The 20,495-nt window shown below is 43.4% G+C and overlaps 1 protein-coding gene and 1 long non-coding RNA gene across 20 annotated transcripts in view; one reads left to right on the top strand and one right to left on the bottom strand.

Annotated features, from left to right (window-relative positions):
* Positions 1-377: 377 nt before the first annotated feature.
* LOC310758213 lies at positions 378-4,618 on the bottom strand. Its single transcript, XR_014545645.1, has 3 exons — positions 3,708-4,618; positions 3,343-3,599; positions 378-1,378 (listed from the first exon to the last, which is right to left on the bottom strand). It is a non-coding gene; the product is annotated as an uncharacterized lncRNA (long non-coding RNA).
* A 7,989-nt stretch (positions 4,619-12,607) lies between these two features.
* Positions 12,608-20,495, top strand: part of SLC6A6 (solute carrier family 6 member 6) — a 61,289-nt gene continuing 53,401 nt past the window's right edge. For 3 of the 19 annotated variants that reach the window (XR_014545299.1, XM_083602717.1, XM_083602715.1), the window contains exon 1: positions 13,331-13,392. The gene's annotated coding sequence lies outside the window, so the exon portion shown is untranslated. Of the gene's footprint in view, positions 13,854-14,227; positions 19,710-20,495 lie in introns of those variants that run through there. The other 16 variants (XM_083602725.1, XM_083602720.1, XM_083602723.1 and 13 more) reach the window with 15 other exon arrangements.

Here is a 20,495-nt window from a genome sequence, read left to right as displayed (position 1 = left end):
ACCTGATGCGCAACAATAAATATCATGGCCTACTGACAGCTGTTTTGCTGGTCCAGCCAAACTGACCGTGGTTTGGCTGGAATTTCCTTCTTTTAGTGACCGCATGGACCCGCAGGGGACTTGTACCCCAACGAGCTGCGCTGTTGAGTAGTCCCTCACTCCAGAATTTTCCGTATCAATATTAATAAGTGTTATTTGTCACAGATGCAACTCTGCTAGGAAGAACTGCTTCTGAGGAACAACAAACAGACATTAATTCGGGGTCGTGGAGGGGGTGCAGTCTGGAGTGGTGGCTCTGGGCAGCCTCTTCTGCACATTCATTCAGTGTGTAGAAGGGGTCATGTGTACCTTCCCGGGTTAGTTGCAGCCTCTGTTGATTAAATGGTTATATTAATAAAGATGTTTAAGGGATATTTTGCACATGTCCTGATAATGGACTTCCCACAGGAATCTAGTTGGGCACTGAGAACAGGATGGTGGACTAGATAGGCCTTTGGTCTGATCCAGCAGGGGTCTTCTTATGTTCTAAAGCTGATTTGACAGGAGTGGATGTGTGAGCATGTAGAACAGAGGCAGAAGGACTTGTTCAGGAATGTTCAACAACTTCCAAGCAGGCACCCCTATCATAACTTAACAAAGCATAGAGCAGACAATAACAAGGTTATAAGCACCTTGATTGGAGAGCCTTGGTAAAAATCACACACTCTGATTGGAAACTAGACCTGTCAGTCACACAACAGCTATTCTTGCCCCTCTCACCCCATCTTGGTGTTTTCCTTATATGGCAAGTCATTTTCGCAGACACGCTGCCCGCAGCCATTTTGAAATGTCTCACATCCCCACTTTGTTTCTGTGTACTTTGGAGAAATCCCATGTTGGCTCCTGATTTGGAATTTGTCCAAATCTTTTGCATACCCCTGACTGGCTGGTATGCAGTATGGGTGCAGCCTGAAGCCCACTGGCAAAGCTTTAATTGATTTCAAGGAATCGCTGCTGCTCTTTTCTCATTCTTGGAGATAAGACATTTGCACGTATAAAGCATGCTTTCAGGATAGCTTCATCATCAGCTCAACAGGCAGCGGTGAATGTGACAGATTAAAGTTCACCGTTGCTCACTACAACTGTTGGTTACTGGCCAGATAGCTGAATTAAAGTCTCACCCAGATAGGAATCTGGTTTAGTGCAGTTATTATACGTGGCAGTCATTCTTGTGGACTGTGCCACCAGTCATGATCACTGGTCCGTCATTGGGCCCACCAGGGATTACCATGGCAATTGCTCCTTTGTGGTTTCTGGGAGTTTGATTAGTTCACAAGTCCACAGCTCAGTGTTGTAGGGACAGCTAACGGGTCAGCAGATATATCCTGAAAGGGGGTGACTGGATGAGAATGGAACGGCATATTCAGTCAAGGATATATAAGTTGATAAAGATATACACGGTATGGAGAAAGCAAATTGTGATAATCTTCTCTCCCCTTCCCCATATTACTAGAACCGGGAGTCACCCAACAAAATTGTTGGGCAGCAGGTTCAGGACTGACCTAAATAAAGCTTTTCTTCAAACAAAGCACCATTCATTTATGGAATTTGCTACAAGATGTGCTGATAGTCCTGGATTAGATAGCTTTGAAAGGAAATTTGGAAAACTGAATGGAGGATAAATCTATCCAAAGCTGCAGGGAAAGTGTGGCCCACCCATTATTCCTGACAGTAGTCCATGCTACCTGGGGCTTCTGTCCAAAAACACCTGGAGGACCAGAGGCTCCCCACCCCTACACAGGTGATTGTCTGGTGTTACAGTATTTGTAGAGGTGCCAAGGGAAGGAGTCATAACTAACCCGGTATCATTTATTTATTTATATTGTGTAAACGTTGTATATTTATGTTATTTCACTCAATAATATTATGTGCACAAGATGGCTTATTAAATCATTTGTCTAAAACAAATGATGAGGAAACTTTGGCCATCCAGATTTTGTCAGCAGCAGATTCAGGACAGACCCAAATATTTATTCAAACAAAGCATGGTTCATTTATGGAATTTGCTTTAAGGTGTGCTGATGGCCCTGGATTACATGGCTTTAGAAGATTAGGAAAACTGAAAGGAGGACAAGTATGTCAGAAGCTGTAGGCCAGGGACGGGGAGACTGTGGCCCTCCCACTATTCCTGATAGTTGTCGATGCTGTCTAGGACTGATAGTATCTGGATTCCAGTAATATCTGAAGGGCCACAGGTTCCCCACCATTATCTAAACTATTGTGTACAGAATAGTAACACACACACACACACACACACACACACACACACACACACACCCCTCTTAAAATATCAATGTAGTCTGCTGAAATTTTATCATGTCTATGAAGCAGAAATTGAAGCATAGAAGACAAAAATCTACTGCCTGAAGACCTGGCCAAATAGAACAAGTTATAATAAGGTAAGCCTTAAGGAGCTTCAAAGTGGTCAACAGGGAGAGTACTACATGGCCCTCACAGAAGTCTGTATTCTGTATTTTGGGTGCCACTGTTAGGAAGGCCCTTCCCCCTAGTTAACTGTAGAAGCCTACCTCTCTTAACTTAAGGGAGGCACGTGGAGCACTTCTTCCCCCTGTCCTTCCATTTGAGGATTTTATTGTTATGTTCAGAGGCAGTAAGGTTAATCTCCTCCTTCCTGGTGAGATAAAGATGTATCCCAACTGAACACCCAACTTGTTCAGATGGTCTAAGACCCTGCATTGCCTTTCCACTTTTCATAATAAGCTAGGTCATAGGCAGCAAGGGACAGGCCTTTTACAACTATAGCCCTAAAGCTATGGAATGACATATCACAGTACAGTGGTACCTCGGGTTACAGATGCTTCACGTTACAGACGCTGCTAACCCAGAAATAGTACCTCGGGTAAAGAACTTTGCTTCAGGATGAGAACAGAAATCGTGCGGTGGCAGCGGGAGGCCCCATTAGCTAAAGTGGTATCTCAGGTTAAGAACAGTTTCAGGTTAAGAACAGACCTCCAGAACGAATTAAGTTCTTAACCCAAGGTACCACTGTATCGTTTGTGCTGTGAACATCTCAGCTGGTCTTTCGTCTTCTTCTTTTCTTTTTAAAGGAAGTGGAAAAACCACTGCAGTTGTCAAAGGCAGCCTGGGTTGCGCCTGTATGTCTCTCTCCAGTTCAGGTCTGATGATGTGTGGAGCATTTACTGGATTTGCAGATTTCTGCTATTGTTGTCGGTATTTTGTATTTAAGATAAGCAACCACAAGCACCTCCTAGAAGCAGGAATAAATAAATAAAAAGGCACATTCTGAAAGTGAAGTGAGAAAGAGCAGGGAGCAGCTCTCACCAATGCAACCGATTCCGCATTCCCAACATGTTTTCAAAAAGGGACGCCTGTCATTTGAGAGCCGTCACGTCTTAAAATGCCATTTTACAAAATATAAGGTACTTAATACTTCGTACAGCAGCAGCCATGCTCTCCCACGCAAGCAGCTGCCTTTGCAGGAGACGAGGGGACCGCAGCTGACCCGCCTCTTACGAAATCCTCCTTCCGCATATGCAATTCTTCCTTCCACTTCAGAGTCCTGTGATTAGTTTTATAACCTGGAGGGGAGATATAACTAGTGTGACCTTGGTAGTCATGGAAAATACAGGAAAATTAGGAAAAGCAGGGCATAAGCTTGGTGAAAAGAATTAATGGAGGCCTGGCACCTTTGTTCCAAAAAGCCATTTCTCACCAGGCAGGTACATCTTTGAACCGCAGGTGCTGCAGACGTAGCAAAAATGCTCTCAAGCCTTTTGTTAAGCAACCCAGCAGGCGCCTAGAGGAAGGAAGACTTGATTTTTAAAAAAGGGAACAACAACAACAACAACAACAACCACGGATGGAACATTCAGTTAATAAACATGCACACAACACAAAACAAATGCCTAACTCCAGAACAGCAGAGTTTATTCTAGTTTTCATGGAAACCCATTTCCATAAAAGGATTTCTGGGAATAAATTAGCACTGACGTTTTAATGCTGCCACACTGCTGGATGGCTCTAGGACAGGATATGACTCCTTCTGTTCTAACTGGCCGGCAGAGTGCCTTTTTCAAAGGCGGCATCCTGCATTTCTCCTCACTTAAGGCAAGGCAATAGGGGGTGTTTATTAGCAACCTGTCTTCTCCACAAAGAAGAGGGCAATTCAATGCAACCATTTAATCTGCAACAGTAAACAGCCCTTCTTCAGTTGCATGGAAAGACATGTACAGATAGACCTGAATTTAGCTCCACTGATTCCAGTGTGACAGACGTAACTAGTGCCCACTGGATCATGGCATTTGCTGATTTAGATTTTTTGTAATGTTAGAGCAACAGCCCACGGGCACAAACCACTTTGCAAAAGCAATTCTACCTTAGCCTAACAAAGCAGTTAAGAAAGCATGCATTATTTTAAAGATGAAAGCATAACGGGCACTTCCAGATGGCTCTGTCTGCAATCCATACTTATGGAGATTCATATAGAATAAGGAAATCAGGTAGTCGGTTTATATGGAAGGAAGACCATTAGTCCATCCAACTCCATGCTACCTATACTGACTTAGTGGCTCTCTAAGATTCCAGAGGGGACGTGGGTGGTGCTGTGGGTTAAACCAAAGAGCCTAGGACTCGCCAATCAGAAGGCCAGTGGTTCAAATCCCTGAGACAGGGTGAGCTCCTGTTGCTTGGTCCCTGCTCCTGCCAACCTAGCAGTTCGAAAGCACATCAAAATGCAAGTAGATAAATAGGTACCGCTCCGGCGGGATGGTAAACGGTGTTTCCGTGCGCTGCTCTGGTTCACCAGAAGCGGCTTAGTCATCCTGGCCACATGACCCAGAAGCTGTACGCCGGCTCCCTCGGCCAATAAAGTGAGATGAACGCCGCAACCCCAGAGTTGGCCACGGCTAGACCTAATGGTCAGGGGTCCCTTTACCTTTAAGGTTCCAGAAAATAATCTTTCTGTACGCAATCTGGGCTGTGAGTCCTGGAAGACCTGCCGCCTGCCTTGCAGGCCTTTTTCCACCTGGCCTGGGAGGCCAGGGCCCTGACTGACTCCAGCTGCAAAAGCTGAGGCTACTGAGGAAGTCAGAGACCACCTTGGCTGTCTCTTAGTGCAGACCCAGGTCATTGAGCCTGAGCTTCCACAGCTGCAGCCTGCCATGAGTCATCATGCGCAGGACTGGCAGCAACAGCACCAGATATATTCTGTGCTTATGGTGATATTTTATCCTAATTTATTCTAATTATGCTGTTTTAAATGTGCACTTTATTGGAGCTCCAGTAGTAATGTTTTATTTTCTTTTGAATTTTTTTTGCTAAGTTTGCTGTGCATTCTGTAGTTGACCTCCTTTGTAATGTTTTATTTTGATATCTTTAAGATAAAATTTTTAGTTTCCTGTGAAGTATGTTGCTTTGAATGCATACTTTATACAGGTATTTGACTTTCTTCAGCAATGTTTTATTCTGGATTGTTTTATTTGATGTTTTAATGTAGGTTGTAAACCACTTTGAGGTTTTTTTCTTGAAAATATAAAGTGGTATAGAGATGAAATAATAATAATTTAATAATAGTATCTGGGTGTTGATCTTGGGACGTTTTACGCACAAAATGTATGCTGCTGTAGATGTCATTGTAGTAAAGGCAATTTATTAAATTCTATACGGATAGCCATAAATTACAGCACAAAACAACAACTACTGTAATATACCATAATTTTTTATAAGTCAGAGCCCATTTCATCAAATGGATGTCCTTCCTTTCCAGATTTGTATGTGTGTTTGTAGGATGGCAGGCAAGGAGGGAGGGGCTATTATTTCAAAGTGAAGCTAGAAGGCGTAACTATGCAAGAGTTAACTGTGTCACATTGCTCTGCAAAGCCCTGTTTGCCAAGCTGAATTCAATGCATCCCACAATTCAGTGCATTGCCACAATTTGTTCCCTCAGGCGAAAGCCCTTGTCCTTAAAAAATCTAAGTTCATTAACACATTAGGCAAGCTTCCAAGTGGTCCATATTTTTATGATAACCTATAAATAACTGCATTTGGAAATTAACAAAAACTATTCAGAACACAGCTGTAGGTGACTTTTCTATACTTACCCTTGAAAACATTAAGTCCTTCGAGTCAATCAGTTGAAATTTCCAAGGTGTAACAAAACACTTTTTTTGATGGGGGAGGCTTAAATTTGGGGAGGATTGGTGGCCTTCTCCCACCATGCAGTTGCGCTGACCTAGGATAACCTTTCGAAGAACATTCCTATGGTGCAAAAACCTCAGTCAGCTGGAAGCCTTTTCACACAGACCACTTTGTTGTAACTGGGGGTAGCTCAACACCTAAACCGACTCCATAGGAATGTAATCCCTGCAACAAACTCTGTTTTTGCCTTGTGTGGCTAGATTCCACCAAGATAAGTGTTTACTACATTCCACACACACCCTTTTGCTTAGTGAATATTCAAGAGGTACAGACTCCCCACACTACCCCAAATAAATCCTACCTTTTATTTACTAACATTTCACATTCTGACCAAAAACAGAAATCTAGGTGACTGATTTAATAAGGGGCAGCAAAGGCAGTGTTTTCTCTATTGTGGTTCTGCCTAGTCCCATTTTTATCTGCTTTTTGGCAGGAAGTGAAAACTTTTATTTCAATGGGCTCTTTATACTGACATGCTTTAAGGCATATTTGCTTTTTATCTTGCTGCTCATAGTATTTGACTTGTTTTTACTGCTGTTTTCAACAGAATCCAGTCAGCTGCTTACTTTGATAATCTGTTAGAAGAGCAGGGTCCATGTGATTGGAAATCCATAATGGTATCAACAAAGTGAGCACAACTATCAAAACCGATCACATAGGAAAGGAGCTGCTTTGGCTCACTCAATGGGCTCAATCTACTCTAGAGGAATATTTCCCAGAGGATGAGCTGCTGGACCAGACCAAAAGCTTGTCTAGCCCAGTTCCCTGTGGGAGAGACATCAGCTGATTGACAGGTGGACATTGTTTCAGGAAAATGGCCTTGTGATCCCAACTGGACCCCATGGCAGGTGAAAATAGGCACGTGGACCAGAGGCTCTTCACCCTTGGCCTAGAACCTCATCTCTTATCTTCACTATTTGGCTCAGTTCTCCCAACTCACTTTTGGTGACAGTAAATTCTGGCCCTGTATCTTCTGCTGTGAAAACAAATACAAAGAATTCATTCTGTTTTCCTTCAATCTCCTTATCCTCCCTTTTGGCTCCCTTTTGCCATAGTTTGTGTTCCTTTTTGGTCTTCTCATTTGGACAAAACGTCAGTTTTCTAAAGGAAAAGCTACTACAGTGGTACCTCGGGTTACATACGCTTCAGGTTACATACACTTCAGGTTACAGACTCCGCTAACCCAGAAATAGTGCTTCAGGTTAAGAACAGTTTCAGATTAAGAACGGACCTCTGGAACGAATTAAGTACTTAACCCGAGGTACTACTGTAATAGATTCTTTGACTCTCCTTATTAATCAAGTGGGCATCCTCTTGGCCCTAGTGGTGCCTTTCTTGACATGTGGTATACCATCTAGCTGAGCTTCTAATATTGTGGTTTTAAGCAGCCCCCAAGTATTTTGCAGATGTGGCCTTTGTGGCTTTCCCTTTCAACTTCCTTTTTACCAATTCCCTCCTTTTTGGGAAGTTTCCTCTTTTGAAGTCAAATGTGACCGTGTTGGGATTCTATGCAGGGTTTGGAATTGTCCATTTACATATATATCGAATTTTATAGCACTATGGTCTTTGTTCCCAATCACTTCAACAACCCTTACATCTCACACCAGGTCCTAGGCACCAACTTAAAATCAAGTAAGTCTCTTGCAGCAAAAACAATGCACCTGCTGCCTGAAGAAACAGCTTCACTCTGCTTAACAGTAGGTCCGGCCCTGGGACCACTCAACATATTTATACATTTCAGGGAAACTCAGGCCCCTTTTCCACATATGCCCAGTCATGTAGGAGGTGCTTCCCCATGGTGTAATCTGACATTCTTGGGAAATGTGTGTCAATGCTCCAGCCTTGCAGGTCAAAAGAACCTGATGGGCGAATTGTAAAGCAAGCACAACCCAGTAGGAATTACTGGTAATTACTCCTAAACTACTTTGCGGTATTTAAGGGTGCAAATATTAATGGGACACGGTCCAATTGGAAGCACTTTAGTGTTCTCGGCCTTATTGATTTGGACCAGTGTACTCATGAACATGAATTTTTAGCATGGGAGCCCTATAATGTAAGTCGACACTCATATTATCATCCTGAAGGACTCCGCTGTGTGATTCTGTTTAACAAAACAAGGACTACCAGTACCCAATCTTGTGCCATACAAGATTGATTATTACTATTATTATTACTTTACTCAGTTCCAGGTACTGTTTATTATGCACTCTTGATTCCAAAACATCTTTGTTTCCTCTTATGCACTGGTGCCCCAAAGTAGCCTGATTGTTTTTTACATCTACATGTTGAATTCAATGAAACAAGAGAACTGAATCAAAGTTAAGGTGTGTGTGTGTGTGTGTGTGTGTGTGTGTGTGTGTGTAAGATCTGTGCCTTTTCAACGCAGCAAAATTCCTGCATGCCGTGATGCCTTTTCAGTGCAATCATATCTGCCTCTTGCAGGGCTGCAGCCATCTCCAAGGCCAGAGCAAAGGGTTAAGAGATCTTAAGGACTATCCATCTATCTATTGCATTTATATTTCACCCTTTTCTCAAGGAGCTCAACGTGGTCACATGGTTCTTCCCCCTCCTTATTTCACAACAACTCTGTTAGGTAGGTCAGGCTGAGAGCAGTGACTGGCTCAGGGTCACCCAGTGAGCTTCATGGTCAAGTGGGAATTTCAGCCTTGGTCTCTCGACTCCTAGCCCAATATCCTAACCATTACATCAGACCACATGCAGGACACGAGGGCAATAACTATCTCTCACTAATATTCCTCAGCTGCTGGTATTCAGACACAGGATCTCCGATCCTGGAGTTAGCATACACCTAGAGGCTTTAGTGATTAAGTGGTATGTAAATTCTATTAAATAAGAATCATTCTATCAAAAATAAACAAAGTCCTTCATTCACTTGTCTACCATTTGAAAGCTGTCTAGGTAAGCCTCTGATCACAGTGTGATGTTCAGGGGAGTTTGCTACAACCCCCTGATCATTTCGGCTGTCGTTTTCTTCATCTTTCAGCAAGATTGAAATCCTAATGATTTGATCTCGACTGCTTTCTTTCTGACCATATCCATCACCTAAACAGAGATGATTTCTGATTTGTCTGGTTACATCGTTTATTTATTTTTGATGGTTGCTCAGTGCCGAGGTTATTGTGGGGGGCAGGGGAGAATGAAGCTAATACCATTGACAAGATCCAATCCCTGGTTCACTCCTGCTTTAGCCAATTTATCACTCTCATTCACACACACAACCTTCTAAAAACAGTAGTTAAGGCGGCTGATATAAATATTAAGGGGATTCTGTGGAAAATACGTCTCCCTTAATCCAAGCGCTGGGACCATCCCTTTGTAAAGAGCTGAAGTGGAGTTTTTCAAGCAAAGGTCTGCAAGCTTTTATTATTGTAATCTCTGGAGAAGTGCATCTACTCCTCAGCATTCTGTGTTCTATCAGAAAATTCAGCTTTCTCTGTTTGCCTTTGTGTTTATTGTGGTAGCTTTGCACTTTCATTTTTCTGAAGAAGGCTGCTTCCCTATTTTTGTGTTCCACATTTGCATCTGTGGCGGACTGCATCTCTCTGTCCTTCCCATTTTGTCACACTCACCTACTGGCAAAGTCTTCTAAGTAAAGGTACAGGGCACTGATGCCCCCCCCCTTTATTGGCCTGATCTCAACAAAATTACCAGATGTCCCTTACATCACTGAGTGAGGATGAAAGGGCTGATATAGGGGGGTGATCTCAAACAATGATTCATTTGAACTGATGTCAGGTCCATGCCTGCACACCCTCTTCCCCAGAAGCTGTCATCCCAGATGTGTGTGCACTTTAGTGTGCACCTAGCAAAGCTTCTGCCTGTTGGTGGGGATGCGGCCTCTGAAGGATATTTTCCCATCTTTAGTGGGAATGCTCTTGGGTTTCATTACTCTGGTCTCAAGTCTGTCATGAAACATCTAAAATAATTATATCACCTGTTCAGGCTTCCTCACAACTGTCATTATTGAAGTCTTGATAACAGAAAAGTGTGTTGCTCTGAAGAACTTTTGACATGGATGCTAGCTGCTGATAGGATTCCAATAAGCCAGCAATGGAAAACTTTGAAAAATTGCCATTTATCTTTGTGGCATAAAAACTTATGAACTTTGGTTATTGGAGGGAAAAAGAACACATAAATTTCAGGTCTCCAGAGGGATAGAGGACCCAGAATGCTTCAATGTTATGTGGTAGGATTTTATTTTTTTATGCTTCAGATTCCAGTGCCCAACAATCATTCATGTCAGCTCAAGAAATATATATTGGTGTGCTACTATGGCATGATGTAATAACCTGCTACTGTACTTTTGGGCTGTCAGTAATGGTCATTATGCTTCAATAATTTTTTAATAAAAATATATGAATATTTGGTTGGGCATATGAACGGCAATTAAAAAATAAACAAATCACATGCTGCAGGACCGAGCCATGGTATTGAAAATAGGAACCAAGGTTGGGATTGATATAAGAAAAAAACTGCTCCCTTTCCTTTATGGGGTACCCAAGAGCCCATATAGAGTCCTTTTGTAGGTTCTCTATCGGTAGGAGAAAATAACAGAGACCAACCAGAGAATATTGAGAAGCAAAGCAGCTAGTAAGCCTGATTTTTATTGAAGCTGTTGCAACAGGGTGCTCCCCCACACGCAGGCGAGAGGAGGACCCAGAACAAAGGTGTGCCCGCCTTTACTCTTTTGTTATTATAACTACTTAATATTTTAAATTGCCCGCCCTGGAGTCCAAGACCATCCCCAGAAACATCATACATACACCACAGAAGCGGTGTAGCCCAAGACCACCCCCCAAATACATCATACCTACATCACAGAAAAGGCGGTCTACAACAGAAATCTGAGTGTGTTATCTCCTGTCTGGCAAGTTACCTGATTGCATTATCTGGGTTTTGGGCACTCTTTTGTTATTATAACTACTTAATTCCTGAATCTAGGTCACAGGCTCACAGCCTGTTCGTATCTTGAATGTGCCCTTAAGACAAGATTTGTGAGGAAAGAGACAATGGGGAGGTTTCCCACTTTGACTTTGCAGAGAATTTGAGGTCAGTTTGTTCAGGACCTAATCTGTGGGGTTTCAGGCATGTGGTTTATATATACAGTTATGAACATTTAATTTTTTTATATATGACCTTAAAATTCTTAGAACAGGATCATCTCAAATTAAATCTTGTAGTTTCAAGTGACTTATTTGCAAGACTTTAAAACAGATTTATTATTTGTGATTTCTCTGTCCTCCAATGAGCAAGTTTCAATCCCACAATAATCCTGTAAGGTAAGATAAGTGAAGAGAGAGTGACTTGCCCACCAAGGTCTTACAACAGCTAAAAAGGAACTAGCATGCAAGAAACATAATTAGAGAACTGTTGGATCAGACCAAAGGTCCATCTAGTGCAGTTTCCTGTTCTCATAGCGGCCAACCCTACGCCCGTAGGATGCCAGCTAGGGCATGAGCACAACTGCACTCTCCCTACTTGCGCAACTGGTCTTTAGAGGCCTTTAACACGGGTGAAACATAGCCATCATGGCAAGTTGTTGATAGCCTTATCCTCCAGTTATTTGTCTAAACCACCCAAGTTGGTGGCCATCCAGTTTCCTTCAACTATACACGTCAACTCACTACTATTGGACATACACTTTAGACCACTGGTTCTTAACATGGGGTGGGGGTGGGGTAGGAGTCACATGCCCCTTTGAGAATCAGATGAAAGCTACAGATCCTCTCCCCAGAAAAAAATGCACTTAAAACACATACTCATTTTGCATACAATTCATTTTATAGCATTGGAATTATCTGTGGAATGCTCTCCCTAGAGAAGCTCACCTGGAGCCATCATTATATGTTCTGGTATTTAGGTGCCAGGCAAAAACATTCTTTATCCAGGCCTTTGGCCATTAAACAATATATGGCAGTGGTTCCCAACTGGTGGTCCGCAGACCCCAGGAGGTACATGTAACCCACCCTGGGGATCCATGTTACCATTCAAATAACAAAACTACCACCTTAGAGATAACATTTTCAAAAGTATGGGGCCCATGGCTTGGCTTTTAAAAATCAGGGTCTCCCGTACTTAGCTAATTGGGAACCTCTGGTCTATGGCATTTTAAATATGTGGGGGGGATGTTATTAAGATTCCCCCCCTTATTGTTTTATTGTCTTTTATTATTATGCAATGCAAATTATGTTTTTAATGTTGTACATCGCCCTCGGATCTTCGGATAAAGGGCAGTATATAAATTTAATAATAATAACTGGAGCGGGTTCACTGAAGCCCACTCAGACCCACACCCCACACATATCGGTGCTTCAAGCCTACACCCCCACCGAAGCAAGAAAGGCAGCGAACACGTGTTTGAGAGCGGGCGCGCGCCCAGCGCAGCCAATGGGGGAGCTGCGTTGGGGCGGCCGCTCCGCACTGAGGCAACCGACGCCCGGCGGCAAACCGGGATTTTGCGACCGTTTGCGAAATGGCGCCCTCTTCTTCTTCTGTTTACCCCGCTCCTCCTTCTCTCTAAACTGGGATTGGGAAGCGGGGGGGGGGGGGGAGGCAGAAACCCTCGCGTTGTAGACCATGGGGAGTCGAAATTATAGCGTTGGTGCGCCTCCTCACAGCCTGAGGAGGGGGAAAGAGGGCGGGAGGGAGGAAGCCCCCTTCTGCAGCGCCCTCACAACGGCAGTCTCGACGGTTAATCTGCCCCCCCCCCCATTTTCCTGTCGAGCGCGCGCGCGCTGTTTCTCCTTTTCTCTCACCCGCCGGGGGGTGCGGGTGGAGAGGGGGGGAATAGGAGTAGGGGGGGGGGAATAAAGGCGCGACTTTCCCGCCTCCTTGGCACACGCCCGGAGCTGCTGGCTCTCTTTCCCGGCCAGGCAGCTGCTCCCACCTCCTCCTCCCCGCGCCTGTGGCGGCCCTTCCCCGCCTCGCGCAGCCCTCCGGGCCGCCTGCCAGCCGAGCCTCCCCTCCTCCCTCTCCCCGCCGGCCCCCCCCCCCGTGTGTGTCGAAAGGGACTGACGGAAAGATGGCCCCTCCTTCCCGCTCCCCCCTCCTCCCTCTCCCCGCCTCCCCCGCCAAAGACGAGGCCGAGCTGGTGTTTTTCCACTCAGCAGGATGGGTGATGCTCGGCGCTCGCTCATTAGACAACAGACACGAGAGGTCAGGAAGAAAGCGCTTATAAATTACCGTTTCCTCCTTCGCAGCCCTGTTAGTCCGCCTTGGCACTCTCCCCGGGACACACGGGACAGACCCACGGGCAGCTAAGGCTCTGGACAGATATCTGGTCAGAGGGGTGCCGCTGCTACAGGTACCCGAGGCTCTTTTCCGAGGGATTTTTGATATAGATATATATTATTACATATATATTGGGAGAGCAAAGGTACACAGGGAAGGACCTAAGCCCAGCCTTCGCGGCTCTTCTTTCTCTCTGTCGGTGGCTCCCTTTTCTTCCTTTCTTCCTCGCTCTCCTTCCCTCTCTTTTCCGCTCTCCCTCGTAGCGTTTAGGAACAAAGGGAGTCGGAGGCATATGGATCGCCTCTTGTCATTTACTGGAAAACGGGGAGCTACTCTGAAGAAAAGAAACGCTTCTTCCTTCTTCTAAGGGGCATCCCTCAGCCAAGGTGGGAAGCAAGAAATCCTGGCATCAGGGGGTCGGGGATTTTTTTGGCCAGGTTTCACCGTAGGCTGAGAAGCCCACCCACCCACCTACCTTCCCTTATCCGACCCCCACCCTTTCCCCCCTTCCTTAGAGATTTGTATTTGTCCTTTGCTATTTACTTTTAGGATGCATTGCTTCTGTGCTTTTTTTTTTTTTTGAGAGCGAGGGAGTGAGCGAGCGCATGGCGGTTTTCCTTTTGTCTGGTGTCCCCCCTCCCCTTTAAAACGTGCATGCATGTGCACCTTTCTGGTTTGGCTGTATGGGGTCTCTCAGCAGTTACCTCTCTTCCCCACCGCCGCCCTCCGACACCTTGTGTTAACTTTTAAATAACAGATAGCAGCTAAGTGGAATTGTCTGCTGGTGCGGCTAACGCTTTCCTTCTGGTTTTAGTGCGTTTTCTGCCTTTGTATGTCTGATGAGCATGTGCTTGGCCCTCCTCACTCCCTTTCTCTTCCGTTCAGTGTGCGATTAAATTATATTTAAGCAGCGCTGTTCTCTGCTACTAAAAATCTACCAGAAAAGGCAAGCGCTAGCATTGCTACACTGTTGGTGTTAGTACATCTTTAACTGGACTGTCGTTGCCCTCTTGTGCACTCGTTCATTCATTTTTTTGGGTTTGGAGTGGTGAAAGGAAAGGGATTGTGATACTCTTTGAAAGTTTGCTGGCAAGAACCGAATCTCCAGCACACTTCAGTGTCAATAAAGTGATTCTGGATTTCCACCGCTGTTCCTGGGATCAGAAGGCAGCACTAAGGTGATGAATATTCATCTCTGTGTGTGATCGTTTAACAAAAGGGAAGGATACAGACTTTTGAGGCAGCACCATCTAAATTTCCATATAAGAGCATGAGGAGGAAGGCACTTTGCATACGTGTAAAGATCAGCAGATGGCCAATTGAGGATATGCTTCTCTTTTTATACTGTTTTGTTTAGAGGAGAACAGAGTGTTCATTACCTATACAACCTGCGTTTTACCAAGGTGAATGTCTGAACTAGACATTCTTATTACTGCTGCTGCCTAATGCTGAATGCTTTTGTGAGAAAAGACCATTATCTTTAATACAGACCTTATTTCTAAGTATTCATTCCTTAAGCTTACTGTCTTTAGTGTTCTAAAAGTAAGTAATATATACTGTGAAATGAAGAGCCAGGTGTGATGGTGAAGAAACAGAGCTGTCTGTTTTGAAATCTTGAACGTCCTTGTAGCTCTTCCCAATGTGGATATAGAGCTTTGCTTATTCTTTTTAAAAAAAACATTCATAGTGACTAATTTTTAACCGTATCAGGAAAGGCATTAAGAAAGTGTGCCAAGAAAAGTCAGTTGTGCTTAATGGGCTCTTTTGGTATCCACTGTACTTTCTTGTTCCTCTGTGTTAAAGACTGTCTTAAGGGTTGGGCTGAAAGAACCAAATAGGTTTGTCATGTTAACAGGCTATGTAATTTGGAGTTGCTGCTGGCTAAGATTTTGAAATCTCTTATTTTTTAAAAGGATATTTTGTTTTTAGTGAATGAGCTTATTAAAAATGTGGGGTTATTCATACACAGTGTTTGAGGGGAGGGAAATATAGCCCAGTCTAGGCCAGACCTCTGTGTCCTTGGCAAATGGTTCTGTATGTCTAGATTTATATTTGAATAAACAAATAATCTCTCTAGCACCATTTGACTTTGGAATGTGGTGGGAGTATTTTCCTGGAAGACATTGCTTGGAAACTGATCTTTTACAGTAGGGATGGATTTTACTTTGTACCGGAGATGAGCTAGTCATCTACTGTAATAACAATGTCATTTACTTAAGGCAAATGCTGAAGGTGAACGTACTGTTCAGAGGGGGAAATTATATGTTTGCTGTGGTGGTCTGCTTCTCTCTGTTTTCAATTTTACCTTTCTCCTTTAATCTTCCCAATATTGATCTCTCTTCTTTTTTTAATCTGTCACTCCCTTTTGCTTTTCACGCCTCCCTCTGCCCTCCAGTCACCTTCTACCCTCTCCCCCAAGGTCTTTCATTTTCCTTTCCCACTTTCCTCTGCACTAATCTCTGTATAGCACTTGCACCCAAGAATGACATAACCTTTGGCAGCTTGCAAAAGCAAGTGTGGCAAATAACATCCCATCCTGTAGGGGGCAGTATGTGAGATTGGACCAGCAAAGACATTGTTACAGAATGGTAATGGGTGGGGGGAATAGGTTGTTGCTTTTCCCCCTGGGCTATATCATGGATGGGCTCTAGTATGCAAACTTAGACAGAATTATCTTCAGAAATCTCTTAATTGCATTGGATAGAACTGTGTAATTCCAGGATGAGGCCTATAGAATATTAGAGCATTAGTAAGTGAACAAATGGCCGGAAGTCTTGGTCTTTGAGCTGATCATAAAATGAGCAGCTTTGGTTAAAGAGATATAAGCAGGAGATTTTGGTGTAAAGCTGAAGCAACTCTCCAAAGGCTAATTTACAGTGGAGTAACTGAGTGCAATGTGATGATATCATTTAGGTATTGTTTTTTTGCCATGATGGAATAAAATATCATTAGAATTTCTTCTGTTCCTCTTTTCTTATGGGAAGGGGAGAATGGACTGAGACTTATGTCTGATAACTGATTAATGGGGGAAATGAAGAAATGCCTGATGAGAATACTAAAAATAGGTGAATGTGGTATAGACCTGTCAGAATCTTGTTGCTTCATTAGGGCTTGGGTGAACTATAAGCCTCTCTTTCAGGGTTATTTCAGTAAAGGTTTTCCAGTCCCACAGTGACTTCTCAAATATGGCCCACAGGGTACTGAGGGCAAAACTACGCATGACTTTGGAGCTGTGTGATTGGAACTTTTGATGTTTTATTTTCTACTGTAATGTAACTGAAGTGAGGCTGCCAATTGGATTGGTCAAGCAGCACTTGGGAAGTCTATTCACCCCTTTTCCTACTGCACCATGCTTCAGTCAAAAGCACACATCCTATGCTGTTGTTTGCTCTGTGGTGGGAAATAAGGGCATTATAAAATGTAGTATTGTGAGTGATGTGGTTTTGTGCTTTGTTTTTTGGTGCAGTTTTTAGTTTGATCATGTGTTTTAATTATTGGATTATTGTTATTTTTATGTTTTGCATTTCTGTTTGTGAAAGCCGGTTTGAGCACCTCCTTTTGTGGAGGGGGAAAGTGGGATATATATAGCCTTCATTCTGCCTCCCAAGATTTTTTGAGGCATTTAAAACTGCTGTATCTAGAAAAGTGTAACTAGAAGCCTTTTGTTGAGTAGAGCCTACATGTTAGAATGTCAGGATAGGCATTCATGCTCATAAGTGGGTGGCCAAATTGTGGCATGGTTGCACCGAGTGTCAGAGTTTGTGGCATTTCTGGACAATAGCCAGAGAGCTATTGTTGTTGTTTAGTCATGTTTGACTCTTCGTGACCCCATGGATCAGAGCATGCTAGGCACTCCTGTCTTCCACTGCCTCCCGCAGTTTGGTCAAACTCATGTTAGTAGCTTCGAGAACACTGTCCAATAGAGAACTATTAGGTTTGACTATTGAAAGGAGCCAAAATCACCCCGAACCCTGGAAGTAGCCTATGTCTTGAAAGGTATGCTAGTGTTGCACTGTCTCACACTTTGTGCTTAAAGGTTGCCTGTCAGTGTTCTAATTGATCATTACACTTGGGAATGGGAAGGATTTCCCCCACTTCCAGGCTGGTGAACGTGGTGGGAGGGAAGTGATTTCCTTCCCTTGGAATACATGGATTGGATTACTTGTCTGAGCAGCATCATGTTGTGAAAATGTTCTGTACTTGCTTGAAGGCATCATCACTGTTATGTTTGCTGCTTCTCTGTGCATGTGGCACATCTTTTACAAAGTGAGGCCCAATTAAGACACAGCAGTAGGGGTGCTGTTGAAATGCATCTGTGGAATTGGGGCTCCACACAACTGTTTTAATGTCTACAATCAGCTCCCCACATGTATCAGTGGGATTGTGTGGCCATCCCTCAAGTCAGCAACAAACCTTTCTAATATCTGTATCAAAATTCTATTTGTCATATCCAACAGAATAAAAAATACATTTTTGTTTTCAGTGTGGTAGTGTAAATGACTCTGTGAAGTAATTGATCTTCAAGAAAATAATGATGTGGCATAGACAGGCATCATATTGCTATTGTGCCCTGGGGAGGAAAGAGGTTATGAAATATCTTGTGATACAGATCTGAGTTTAATCTTGTATATAATTTACTAAACCATAAATTCAGGACATCTCAGTAGGACAAGACACTTTTCCATTACAGAGTGCTGGAAGTGGCTAGCGTTGTTTTGGTAAATGTTTGTAAATTAATGTGAAAAGAAACTGTTCTATGGAAATGGTTCAAGATGCTGCTAGTCTTTGATATCGTCTGATGATCACATGACTTAAGTGCTGAAGTAGTGAGATAAGATACTGTGCTTGACACAAATGGTGAAATGGTGGTGGAATGGTAGAGGGGATGTGGAGCATTTGGATGTTCAGATCCAAATATTTCAGAATCCTGTTGCATATGGTAAGAATGGTTGGAGAGAAAGGAAGGAACCTTGTTGTTCTTGCTCTTGAAAGAATGTTATATGTTGTTTATTATATAGCATGTGATAACCCAAAACAAGCCTACACTAGTACTTATCTTCCCCATATAGAATGCCCCTCTTGCTACCCTGCTACCATAGAAAAGGCACACACACACACACACACACACACACACACACAAATATATATATATAAAGAGAGACAGGACAGAAGAAGGAGAGGAGGGAATATGAAGGCAAGTTAAGTTGTGGGAGAAGACGATAGGAGTCAAAAGGACCACTAAAGTATTTTTAATCAATAAACTCAAAGTAGTTACAGGATTGTGAAAACAAGGTCATGTAAAGCCATCTGCATCCTGCAAATGTCACGTGTAGTATGATGATAAGCATATAAGCACTAACGTTTCTGTAAACATATGCTTGGTTCTCCCCACTCCCCTTCCTTCCTTTGAACCATTTCAGTGGAGGAGGCAAGAGATTTGGGGAGCGGGACTAGTGTCCTGAGAAGGAGTCCCTCCTTCTGCTCAAACCTCCTCCTGAACAACTTCTCTTCAGAAAACTGAGCTGGGGAAGGCTAAAGACTGTGCTTGGGGAACTTGTGATCTTGAGCTGGGAGACAGCGCCACCTAAATGCCCTATTCCTCTAATAACTAGGCAGGAGAGCAGGAAGTGTCCCTGCTTAAGGGGGAAGAACAGTTCTTTTGTGGCATCAGCAGCCTGCCCTCAACTCAGATTTCTTTGCACACCTAAGGAACAGAGGAGAGAAGCCTGAGACAATGGCTGCTGATGTCACAAGGGCATTCTTTCCCCGCTACCCTCCCACCTGTAGCTAACATTGGAACAGGGACAGGCTGCCCAGAGGAAGGTGAAGTAGGGAGAGACATGAGGTAAGGATAAAGGCGAGGCAGTGGGCAGAGGTAAAAGCTCTAGCTCCCTAGTGACTGAGGAGGAAAGGCCGAAGAAAGGAGCTAGAAATCCGACACGGCTTGATCCACTCATTTAGCTTCATTGTTTCATATTTTTGCCTTACATTTATCTACTTAGCCTGCCTCTGTTTCTTTCTATATGGTCTTTTTGTTCCCATTGTTGTAAGTCTCATCAACCAATGAACAAGCATCCTCAGCATTTATAACAGTTTTTAGATGGGGGGAAAATGAAAGCTGACTATAGGGTGGGGGCCGTGAAAGTTCTAGCAAGGCAAAGCTAGCAAGGCAAAGCTACACAAAAGTGCCATGGCAGCAGGATGCTCCAGCTCTGCTAACCAGCTTCCTTTCCATCAGATATGTAAGTATTCCTTAGTTAAGCAGGGCTTAAAGGCCAGAAGCAAATATCTACTACTGCACTGCTCTTATTAATAATATTTATTGGTTGCTTTGCTCATAGAAGTAACTCAAAGGACAATTAGGTCTGTCTGCAGTACAAAGTACTTTATATGTAGCAGTAGTAATAATCACGATTATATACTTCTGGGCACCCCCTCCTGGTGCATTTCAGTTTTGTCCCATTATTTTCTGCTTTTGTCTTCAGGCTCAAACATGATTCTAGCAGGGATTGATTATTTTTTTCCTTGTGGCAAGTTAAAGCCTGTTCATATATAGTTTAGGGCAGCCTTCTCTATATACTTCTTCCCCGTCTCTGCATCCTTACAAAATTAACTTTGCTTTGCTAGTGCAGCTGTGAATGTGAGCTTGCTTTGTAGATGCAGCTTGCCTCAAGACTTTTGCTTCATAGAAGCACTGCATGTGTGCCCTGTCCCTAACAATACTCTTAACGTTTCAAGCAGAGGCTGTTGTCTAATCCCAGATAAAAGCACTTTCTACTGTTAAGGGCTGCTTTACAAATAATCACTTTTCAAAAACATATACACCAGTGCCAAGGTCTCCAACTCATATGTGTATGGTGTGAAACTTTCATTTGCCATTGTGTAAGATGTGCAACTGTCCCAGTACTCATAAGAGACAATGCACAGGTATGCCAGTCTCTTCAATGGGCTGGGAGCCTTATTGAACTTACTGGAGCTTGTTTAAATCATGTTAAATCTATTTGTTTTAAATTACAGTGGTACTTATA

Source organism: Podarcis filfolensis (assembly GCF_964270895.1).
Source record: "Podarcis filfolensis genome assembly, chromosome: 2".
Lineage (NCBI taxonomy): Eukaryota > Metazoa > Chordata > Lepidosauria > Squamata > Lacertidae > Podarcis > Podarcis filfolensis.
Note: the sequence above shows the minus strand (reverse complement) of the source record. Positions and strands in the feature narration are given on the sequence as shown.